The sequence below is a fragment of the Bufo gargarizans genome, chromosome 4, assembly GCF_014858855.1.
Source record: "Bufo gargarizans isolate SCDJY-AF-19 chromosome 4, ASM1485885v1, whole genome shotgun sequence".
NCBI lineage: Eukaryota > Metazoa > Chordata > Amphibia > Anura > Bufonidae > Bufo > Bufo gargarizans.
In genome coordinates, this window is record NC_058083.1 from 365,079,172 (window position 1) to 365,089,444 (window position 10,273).

Genomic DNA, 10,273 nt, shown 5'->3' on the forward strand with positions numbered 1-10,273 from the left:
AGCAGATGGCCCTTTGCTGGTTCCCGGGTGTTATTCAGCTCCCATCCCCTTCTATTTAAACATTTTGTACCCTTGTTCTCTCCTCAGTGGTTTCAGGCCTACTATGAAACAGTCCGGCCATTGCTAACCAGAAGTGACGAATACGATCCCATGGCTAAATTCTTCCTTTCATCAGTGGGAACTGAGCGACATACTGTTTCAAGAGACATCAAGAGCTACCAATCAAAGTGAGTAGTGCCCAAGCAGTCATCCCCGCTCTCTGTCTCTTTGTTGCCCGGATCTTCAGCTAATTCTCCCCTTCGTTACCAGATATAACCTCCCCGATATCTCCAGTCAGGTGGTCAGGAAGGTTTGTGAAACATGGACGCTTGCAAGATACACCGATCCTGAAAAGTCTCTGTTTGCAAAGTACTTGGCACACGCAAACTCCACGGCGGACAGGCACTACCGAGAGAAAGTGCTGGATGACATATGTCATGGTTACAAGCTGGTGAAGAGATCTTGTGGTAGTGATGCGGGCCGGACCCCAGCTGCCGCTGCCCCCCAGGATAAAATAAACATGGTGGAGAGGGAGATGGGATGTCTGCCCAACACTTCAAGTAGCAGTGATTAATATGTATGTGTAAATTAAATAAACTATTTTTCTATCTCAAATGAAGTTGGCTCAGGTCATCAGTTCCAGAGGCTGGGCATGATGACAGGCCTCTGCTGGTTCACAGAGGTGGTGTATCCTGACCTTGGAGTCAAGTCTCGCACACCTCTCGGAAGAAGGTAGAGATGCCCTGGGGGGCGAACTGGGTGGCCTCATCCCACCATCAGTTCCAGGGGCCTGGGCAGGAGTTCCTCACTCCTCCCGCCGGCAGAGAAGGTAGAATCTGTCGGTTTGAGCGAGAGGACCGGCTCTGAGAACGAATCTGACTGTCGCCCCCGACCATCAGTTCCAGAGCCTGGGCATGATGATTCGCCTCACCCCGGTCATAGAGGTGATGTGAGAAGCGAGGGGGCCCCCCTTTCCAACACTTTGCGGAAGAAGGTAGAGATTCCCTGGGGGAGAACTGGGTGGCCTCATCCCACCATCAGTTCCAGGCACCTGGGCATGGCAACAGGCCTCTGCTGGTTCCATATGTGGTGTATCCAGACCTTGGAGTCAAGTCTCGTACACCTCTTGGAAGAAGGGAGATAGGCCTCAGGGGGCGAACTGCGTGGCCTCATCCCACCATCAGTTCCAGGGGCATAGAAGGTAGACTCTGCTGGCATAGAAGGTAGACTCTGTCAATTTGAAGAGGTGCTTTCTCCACACTCTGATCTTATGTCTGTGTGTTGTGTCTCCTCCACCCTTGATCGATTTGGCATGTCGTGACCCGGCGGGTAGGGACCCTCGCTCGACCGGACTTTGAATTTAGATTTTTTATCCGACCAGCAGTTCCAGGGGCTGGGCAGGCTGGTGCACCACACCTCGGTTACAGGGGTGGTGTGACACGCGAGGGGGGCCCCCTTTCCAACACCTTGCGGAAGAAGGTAGAGAGGCCCTGGGGAGAGAACTGGGTGGATGAATCCCACCAAGCAGTTCAGGGGCCTGGGCAGGAGTTCCTCACTCCTCCCGCCGGCAGAGAAGGTAGAATCTGTCGGTTTGAGCGAGAGAACCGCTATGAGAATGAATCTGGATATTTTATCCGACCAGCAGTTCCAGGGGCTGGGCAGGCTGGTGCGCCACACCTCGGTCACAGGGGTGGTGTGACACGCGAGGGGGGCCCCCTTTCCAACACCTCGCGGAAGAAGGTAGAGAGGCCCTGGGGAGAGAACTGGGTGGGTGAATCCCACCAAGCAGTTCAGGGGCCTGGGCAGAAGTTCCTCACTCCTCCCGCCGGCAGAGAAGGTAGAATCTGTCGGTTTGAGCGAGAGGACCGCTATGAGAATGAATCTGGATATTTTATCCGACCAGCAGTTCCAGGGGCTGGGCAGGAGTTCCTCCCACTGCTTTCTCCACCCTCGGATCTTCTCGTCTGTTTGAACCTCCTCCCTCGATCGATTTGGAATGTCGTGACCCCGCGGGTAGGGACCCTCGCTCGGCCGTACTTTGGAGTCCCGTCGGCATATGGCGAGCGTGTCCTCTCTCCCTTCTAGTCCGGGTTAGACGCTGCGATGTTGTGGCGCTCGTGGTGGTCCCCTCACACGTGGGTGCTTGGGGAACCCCTCTGGCTGTCCTGTCGAGCTCGCTCCGAACGGGCAGAAAAAGGTGTCTGAAGTCATGCGGTCTCACCACGGGAGGACCTCCCGGGCCTAAGGGACGCGTGGGTCGTATGCCCTCCGCCGCTCCCCAGCGACCCAAATTATTTTGGGCCTAAGGGATGCTTGGGGTGTCTGCCCTCTGCCTCTCCCCAGTAACCCGAGTCGTTTCCATCCCTGTGGTGTGCCCTGCGTGGCGGCACATCTTCTCTGCGGTCGATACCCTAATATCCGAACGGGCAGAAAAATGTGTTTGAAACCGTGCGGTCCCGGGCCTAAGGGATGCTTGGGTCGTACGTCCTCCGCCGCTCCCCAGTCACCCGATTCATTTTGGGCCTAAGGGATGCGTGGGGTGTCTGCCCTCTGCCTCTCCCCAGTAACCCGGGTTCGTTCCGACCCCGCAGCAATCCCCGTGCGTTGGAGGCACGTCTTCTCTGCGGTCGACACCCTAACGGGCAGGGAAAATGCGTTTGAAGTCGTGCGGTCTCACCACGGGAGGACAGCCTCCTGGGCCTGAGGGACGCGCGGGTCGTACGCCCTCCGCCGCTCCCCAGCGACCCAATTTATTTTGGGCCTAACGGATGCGTGGGGTGTCTGCCCTCTGCCGCTCCCCAGTAACCAAGGTCGGTTGCTCTTTTCCCGCGGCGCCCGCTGCGCGGCGGCTGCATGTCTTCTTTGCGGTCGACACCCGTACGCCCGGGCTTCCAAGGAAAAGGCGTCTGAAGTCGTGCGGTCTCACCACGAGAGGACAGCCTCCTGGGCCTAAGTGACGCTTGGGTCGTATGCCCTCCGCCGCTCCCCAGTCACCCGATTCATTTTGGGCCTAAGGGATGCATTGGGTGTCTGCCCTCTGCCGCTCCCCAGTAACCCGGGTCGTTCCATCTCCGCGGTGTCCTCCTGCGCGGCGATCCACTTGATGGCGACCCCACGGCGGGGTGAACTCGCGCCTTCCGAGCGACCTCGCCAGCGGGGGCAGGCCGCCGGGGCTTTGTATCATCCGCGCCGCATAGCCCTGCGTTTGCAAGAGAAGAGAGACTACAGGGTTGAAACGGGTAGACAAGGAGCCCGAGAGGCAGGTGACCTGTCCCCGGGCCTCGGCCCTGGGGGCTTCTTCTCCTCCGCCACCTCCTTCCCTGTCAACCCCACCGCCCTCGTCTGCTCCTCTGCTGTCAGCGGCTAGGAGGGGAGGAAGAGGGCCGTGCTTGGTTGCGCGGGCGCCGTTCAGGGGTGTTTGGTCAGACTCTGGATCCTGCCAGTAGCATATGCTTGACTCAAAGATTAAGCCATGCACGTGTAAGTACACACGTCGGGTACAGTGAAACTGCGAATGGCTCATTAAATCAGTTATGGTTCCTTTGATCGCTCCAACCGTTACTTGGATAACTGTGGTAATTCTAGAGCTAATACATGCCGACGAGCGCTGACCCCCAGGGATGCGTGCATTTATCAGACCAAAACCAATCCGGGGGCGGGGGTGGTCTCGGCCTCCCCGATTCCCGCCCGTCGCCGCTCTCCCCGGCCGCTTTGGTGACTCTAGATAACCTCGGGCCGATCGCACGTCCCCGTGACGGCGACGATCCATTCGGATGTCTGCCCTATCAACTTTCGATGGTACTTTCTGCGCCTACCATGGTGACCACGGGTAACGGGGAATCAGGGTTCGATTCCAGAGAGGGAGCCTGAGAAACGTCTACCACATCCAAGGAAGGCAGCAAGCGCGCAAATTACCCACTCCCGACTCGGGCAGGTAGTGACGAAAAATAACAATAAAAGGACTCTTTCGAGGCCCTGTAATTGGAATGAGTACACTTTAAATCCTTTAACGAGGATCTATTGGAGGGCAAGTCTGGTGCCAGCAGCCGCGGTAGAAGGAAGTGTTTTCACTGAGCTCCTGATCTTCCAAAGCACAGGCCTCTCTGCGGAGTTTCCTGTCATCTGCTCCCCAGGAGGAGTTCCAGACTTGTGGGGAGTTCTCTACCACCTCTCCCCAGCCCAGGCCCTGCCTCTCCCTAGGGAGCTGGCAGGGTCCTGCGGCCATGTCGTCCCGCAAGGGTGCCCCTGCTCCCCGGCTTGGGTCGGAGGGGAGTATGGACGTATGGATACCGACCCTGAACAATGGCGGCGAGGGGGCGAAAAGAACTGGACGCGGTGGTAGCCAAGTCCCCCCTGAGGACCCGAGGACGTCAGGAAGGAAGAATCTACCAGCAGGAGGCCGAGAGGTGTCGTCCCAGGTAGGATGGGGGTCCCGGTGGGAGGGAGAAAGCACCCTCACCTACAGCTCCCGTGAAGCGGCCCACCTACGGGAATATGATGAGCTGGGACGGCACCTCAAAGCTGTGAGGAAAGAATTGAAGGAGACGAGGGCCAGGTCCACCATCTCCTCTAGATCAAAGAGGCCCCCCCTCAAAGAACAAATTAGGGTCCTGAAAGAGGACCTAGAGGCCTCTCTGAGGCAGCAGGAACATTTACTGGAGGGAAGTGGTCCCTTCAGGGAAAAACTTGAAAATGGGGATCGGTTCAGGGAGATGGAGGCTGTAAGGAGAGGGGAGCCGTGCGGGGGTGCGGAGAGCGAGGAGGAGGAGTTGGAAATAGACTCCGAATCTCAGGCATCCCAGGCAGGTCCCCAAACCGTGCAGTCTGAACCAGCCCTCCCGGTAACCCCAATAACGGAGGTATGCAGTGGCATTCCGCCGGAGCAGGAACCAGTACACCTACCTGCATTACCATCTTTGGATGAGACATCAGACATGGAGGGCAGTAGTGAGGAAGGCGGTCTGTTGAGAGAGATACGGTTGCTGGAATCGCCTGCAGTGGACCTTCAGGGGTTTGCATTTGGAGAGGACCTGCTGGACGAGGACGAGAGTGGCAGCAAGAAGAAAAAAAAAAAGAAGAAAAAGAAACAAGAAAACATCCAGACTCGTTTGGTCTATACACGCTTGGTGGAGGCTGAAGAGTCTTCACCAGGCGTGTATCCCGCTAAACTCCCTGTCTCGGCATCTGAGCGGAGGAGCGGGGAGATTGTGCAGCCCAAAATGGCGCCGGGCGCCGTCCTTGCATGCTGTCAGAACTATTGGGTATGAATAAAGTCCATAATTATAAGGCCTATATAAAAGAGTATGGACATGAGCCTAAGGGACAACCATTTTGTCTTATTTTAAGGCAGAGTGAATTCAGGATTTTTTTTTTACTCTGAAATTGCTAACCTAAGGTTTACGATATATACCAAAGTGTTTACCTAGGTCTGTTTTGTGAGAAGAAGATGTCCCAAGGCCTAGATAAGACAATGTATTTGAGTTTTGATGATTTTAGTGAATAGAAAGACTCTAATCTTTCTTTGTGGTTTTTATATTAATCAATATAGGAGTAGATTGATTTTATATAATCAATTTTAATAGGTATGCTGAATATATAGTATATATATAAGAGTATAGTCCTCATAGATATATTCAATTGTAAGATTAGAAATGAGGTATAAACTCCTCTGTCATGTTTAGAATCTGTCTCAGTGGAACACACAAATTAATTATTTCTTTCCTGGAATGGAGAAATGTGGACACAAGTGATCATGAACAAACCCTGTCTCCTCCAAGAACAATGAATTGAGATAGCCCTATTTATCTTGATTTAATCAAGTCTGGTCAAAAGACTTAAGGATACACAAGTTAGTTGACCAAGTATAAAACTCATTGTCTCTTCAAGATCTTCTCAAGGTTTTGTCTGAAACCTTAGATTACATTTTATTGCTATTATATGAATAAGAGAAATAAATGAATGCTTCGATTTTTGTATGGAATACTAGTGCCATCTAGTGTTAGGGTAACAAAGATCTAGGGTATATTTTTCCCTAGAGGGAGGTTCTATTAATTATAAAGTGAGGTCACTAGTTAATGATAAAACTTGGCCAAGCCCTTTCTAAGATAGGATAAAAAGATGGTATGGGCTGACAGAAGGGATCGATCTCGCTCTCTCTCTGAACATCATCTTGACCACCTTGCCAGTCAGTGGAGGCAGCCATTTTAGAACCATTGAAACTGATTTCTGCTAGCTGACATTTTGGTATAGTATAACCTTACCTATATTTTATAGGATAATTAATTAATATAATACATATCTATAGATATATTCAATTAACCATACTTTGTGTATAGTATCTGTTTTGGAATAAGATTGGGGTGTACCTGCAGCATCATCCTGAAAATTAATCCAATACAGGGAGATTAAAAATATACTAGTGAAAACACGGTATTATCTCCAAGGAACTGAATTCAGTTCTAGACCAGTATGGTTGATAATATATATATATATTTATATAGATAAAAGATAAACCAGATTTGGGTTTAATCGGACATTTGTCGGCTGAGAGAAATCAAGTATTAAATTGACTTTTAAAATAAGTGAGGGGTATTATTATAAGAAGGCATAATTGTGTATATATATATATATATGTTCTCAATAATTTTTGTCTTTACCACTATTTTGCATATCATTGAGTGAATTTTATTACCGCCAATTTTATTATATATATTATTTTGCACTATAAATTGTATTAATAAATTACATATATATTTTTTCTGTAACTGGGTTTTGTCTTCAATTCAACGCAGATCACGAGCTTGTTTTAGCTTGATGTTTATGATAATAAGTTAGAATCTCCTTTATTACCGATTTTAATTTATTCACATAAATCATATAGACTGTCAATCGGAGACAGCATAAATATTCCGACAATGCGGAGGCAGGGAGGAGGTGTCAGCAGAAAGAGGGAACCAGCAGCCATGTATTGAAAGTGGAGGGGATGGGCAGGAAAATCGGGAGGCCCCGCCCATCGCTCTGTCGGCCGCCCCGTCTGCCGCTCTGGTTACCGCCCTGCCTGAAGTCCCGGTGTGTAGGGTGGTGCTGAAACGGTGTGATGATGGGGTCACCGTCCCTCCTACACAGGGCGGTGATAGCACTGGGTCCCCGCCTGCAGCTGCAAACGTGCGGCGGGGATCAAAGGAGGCGGCGGCGTACGGAGCGGGGGGCGTGGCCGGGGGCGCCGGGTGTGTGTCTGGAGGTGCGTCCGGGCATCCTCCTATCGACGCGCATATGGGCGTGGCCGGGGGGGTGCCTGGCCGTGCTTCTGGAGGCAACCCTGAAGCTGGGAGTAAAGGTGCAGGCAGCAAGCGCCTGCGTATTAAAGAGCCGGGAGCCGGAGCTGCTGGGGAAGATATGACTGCGGCGCCTCGGTCCACCAAGAAAGGAGTCATTGCGCCAGAACAAGTGGCCAGGTACATTGCCACTGGACACGCCCCCTCTGTCTCCGCCTCCTCCTCCAGCGCTGAATTAAGTGCTGGGGATGGGGGGAGTGTGGTAGTCAAAGCCCAGGTCTTAAGGGCAGGGGGGGGGGGCTTGGACAGTGGCAACGAGGGTGGCAGGGGGTACAGTACAAATAATAAGGGTAATAATAATAAAGTAAATAACAAAGATGGAAAAGTTAGAGATAGCAGGATAAATAAAAATAATATGACACCTGCTGTTAAACCACCTGCTGCACCAGCTGTCCCAGCAGGAAGAAAGGGTGTATGTGAGCAGGGTGGTGGTAAGGGGGTTGGTGCAGGTGCTGCATCTGGTCCCAAAGGTGGGAGGGACACTGGGGGTCAGCGGACCGTCGCTGAAAAAGCGGTGGCTGCGGCTCCTGGTGTCCGCCCTCCGGAGGGATCCGGTGTGGCATCTGGTGGTAGTGTAGTGGGGGGTGCCGGTTCGGTTGCCCCTCCTGCGGCCGTAACACCTGGCAGAAGTTATGCCAGTGTGGCTGCGGCCGTGGGGGGGGGGAGGGGCTGTCCTCGTTGGCTTCCTCATTTCCGGGAGTCGCGGTTGGTGACTTGCAGCGGCGACTCCTGGAGGCTCTCAGAAGGGGTGAGAGTTCAATGACAGTAGAGGGTGAGAAAGTGGACCTATCCTTATGGATAGACAGGCACGCCTGCGGGCTTTCCGAGAGGAAAGGGGGGGCGAGACCACCTGGTCCCTGCCCACAACCGGAATGTAGTCTGTCTCAAGTGGAGAAGCAATGATGCCTGCCCTACAAGAAAAAGGGTGGTGGAGCTCCTGCTTGGGATGGGTTTCAGGGTGGTTGACATCTTCGCCCTGATACATCCCTATGGTTCCAAGGAGTTCGACGTCAGCTTTGCCCGGCCGGAGGGCCTAGAGCTTTTCTGGTCCGGGTATGAGCTGGTGAAGAACTTACCGGACTGGAAGGGGTTTTTTGCCCAGGCGATAACCCGGCAGAACAACGTCAAGAAGGTGACTGTTTTGACCCGTAACAAATCACTTTCTTGTGTTGATATTCTGACCTGGCTTAGCAGGTACGGTGACGTCCAGGGTGTACCATCCAAAAACCTGGACGAATTTGGCATTTGGTCGGGAGCCTGGACTTTCAATGTGAAGTTGAAATGTCTGGGAAGTACGGTTTCCCACATTCCATCCTCTGCCTTGATCGGGCTGGATAGGATTCTTGTTTTCTACAGGGGGCAGCCTAAGCTCTGTCACAAGTACGGCAGCCATTCACACTTCAGCGCCAGCTGCCAAGTGCAGAAGTGCGCGTTGTTATGAGGGACAGGTCACCTTGCCGCATCTTGTAAGGAGATTAGATGCAACTTGTGTGGTGTGCTCGGACACCCATTTAGCCGCTGTCCCCTCTCTGAGGTCAATGCGGCCCGAGCTCATGCAGGAAAGGGCCGGGAGGTCTCTTCGCCTGAGGCGGGTCCTGGCGGAGACAGTCGAGTTAAGGGGTCAGTGAAGACCAAGAGCGGTCCGTCCCGGCAGAGGCTGAGGGAGAGGCGCCAGGCGGAGAGGGAACAGAAGGAACCCCACCAAAATGGGGTGATGTCTGCCCCTCCCCAAGCGGCAGGATCCCGTAGTTGGGAGACCCTAGGGGACAGGGAGCTAAGTGCGGAAGTCAAGAGACTAGACCGGGCCGATGGGACCCGGTCTTCACACTATGAAAGCGCAGCAGAGGGTAGTGAGACTGGGTCCTACATCAGACGGAAACGGTTCTCAAAAAAGAAAAAGAGCCCGACCAAAGTAGCCAGGGAAGGCGTAACTGGCTCCCCTCTTGAGCTCTCCAACCGATATCTCACTTTGGATGAGACCTCCGCCTCCTCTTCATCCGGGGAGGAGGTAGGAAGTGGGGTGCCGGGGGCGAAGGTGGGAGGGCTTCCGAGAGGCCCCGTGCCCCTCTCTGGTGTGGATGTAAGGTTCAGGCTGAATGTGGCGACACAGGGCTACCTGTCGCGGGGGGCCGGGCCGCCGCGCTCGCCCACTCTCCTCGAGGCCTCCTTTTTTCCGTCTCAGACCTCAGATCAGACGTGGCGACCCGCTGAATTTAAGCATATTACTAAGCGGAGAAAAATAAACTAACTCAGTAACGGCGAGTGAAGAGGGTAGAGCCCAGCACCGAATCCCTGGGAAATGTGGCGTACGGGATACCGGACCTACCCCGGCGTCGCTCGCACGGGCCCAAGTCCTTCTGATCGAGGCCCAGCCCGCGGACGGTGTTAGGCCGGTAGCGGCCCCCGGCGTCGCTGCAAAACCCTGTTGGCGCAATGAAGGTGAGGGCCTGGGCGCCTTGGCTGAGGTGGGATCCCGACCCCGGGCTCCAAAAACCAGAGGCGTGCACACCACGGGGAGGTAGAGCATGAGTGCGCGCGATAGGACCCGAAAGATGGTGAACTATGCCTGGGCAGGGCGAAGCCAGAGGAAACTCTGGTGGAGGTCCGCAGCGGTCCTGACGAGCAAATCGGTCGTCCGACCTGGGTATAGGGTCAAAAGACTAATTGAACCATCTAGTAGCTGGTTCCCTCCGAAGTTTCCCTCAGGATAGCTGGCGCTCACTCGTACCAACCCTCTCATTTACATAATTACCATGTCACATAGCGAACTTCCAAGAACTTTTGCATTAAAAAAATCTTATAGCTCTTTTGTATTAGAAGTTATATTTTAATATGAGAACTTTAATGTGTTATTCATATTGACCATGGCCGTGCACTACTGGCTCCTACTTCAACCAGGC

The 10,273-nt window shown here is 53.3% G+C and overlaps 1 long non-coding RNA gene across 1 annotated transcript in view; it reads left to right on the plus strand.

Moving 5' to 3' along the window:
* Positions 1–10,014, plus strand: part of LOC122935742 — a 48,858-nt gene extending 38,844 nt beyond the window's left edge. The window contains exon 3 of the long non-coding RNA XR_006388823.1: positions 9,896–10,014. This is a non-coding gene — a long non-coding RNA (uncharacterized LOC122935742). The remainder of the gene's footprint in view (positions 1–9,895) is intronic.
* The last annotated feature ends 259 nt before the right edge of the window (positions 10,015–10,273 follow it).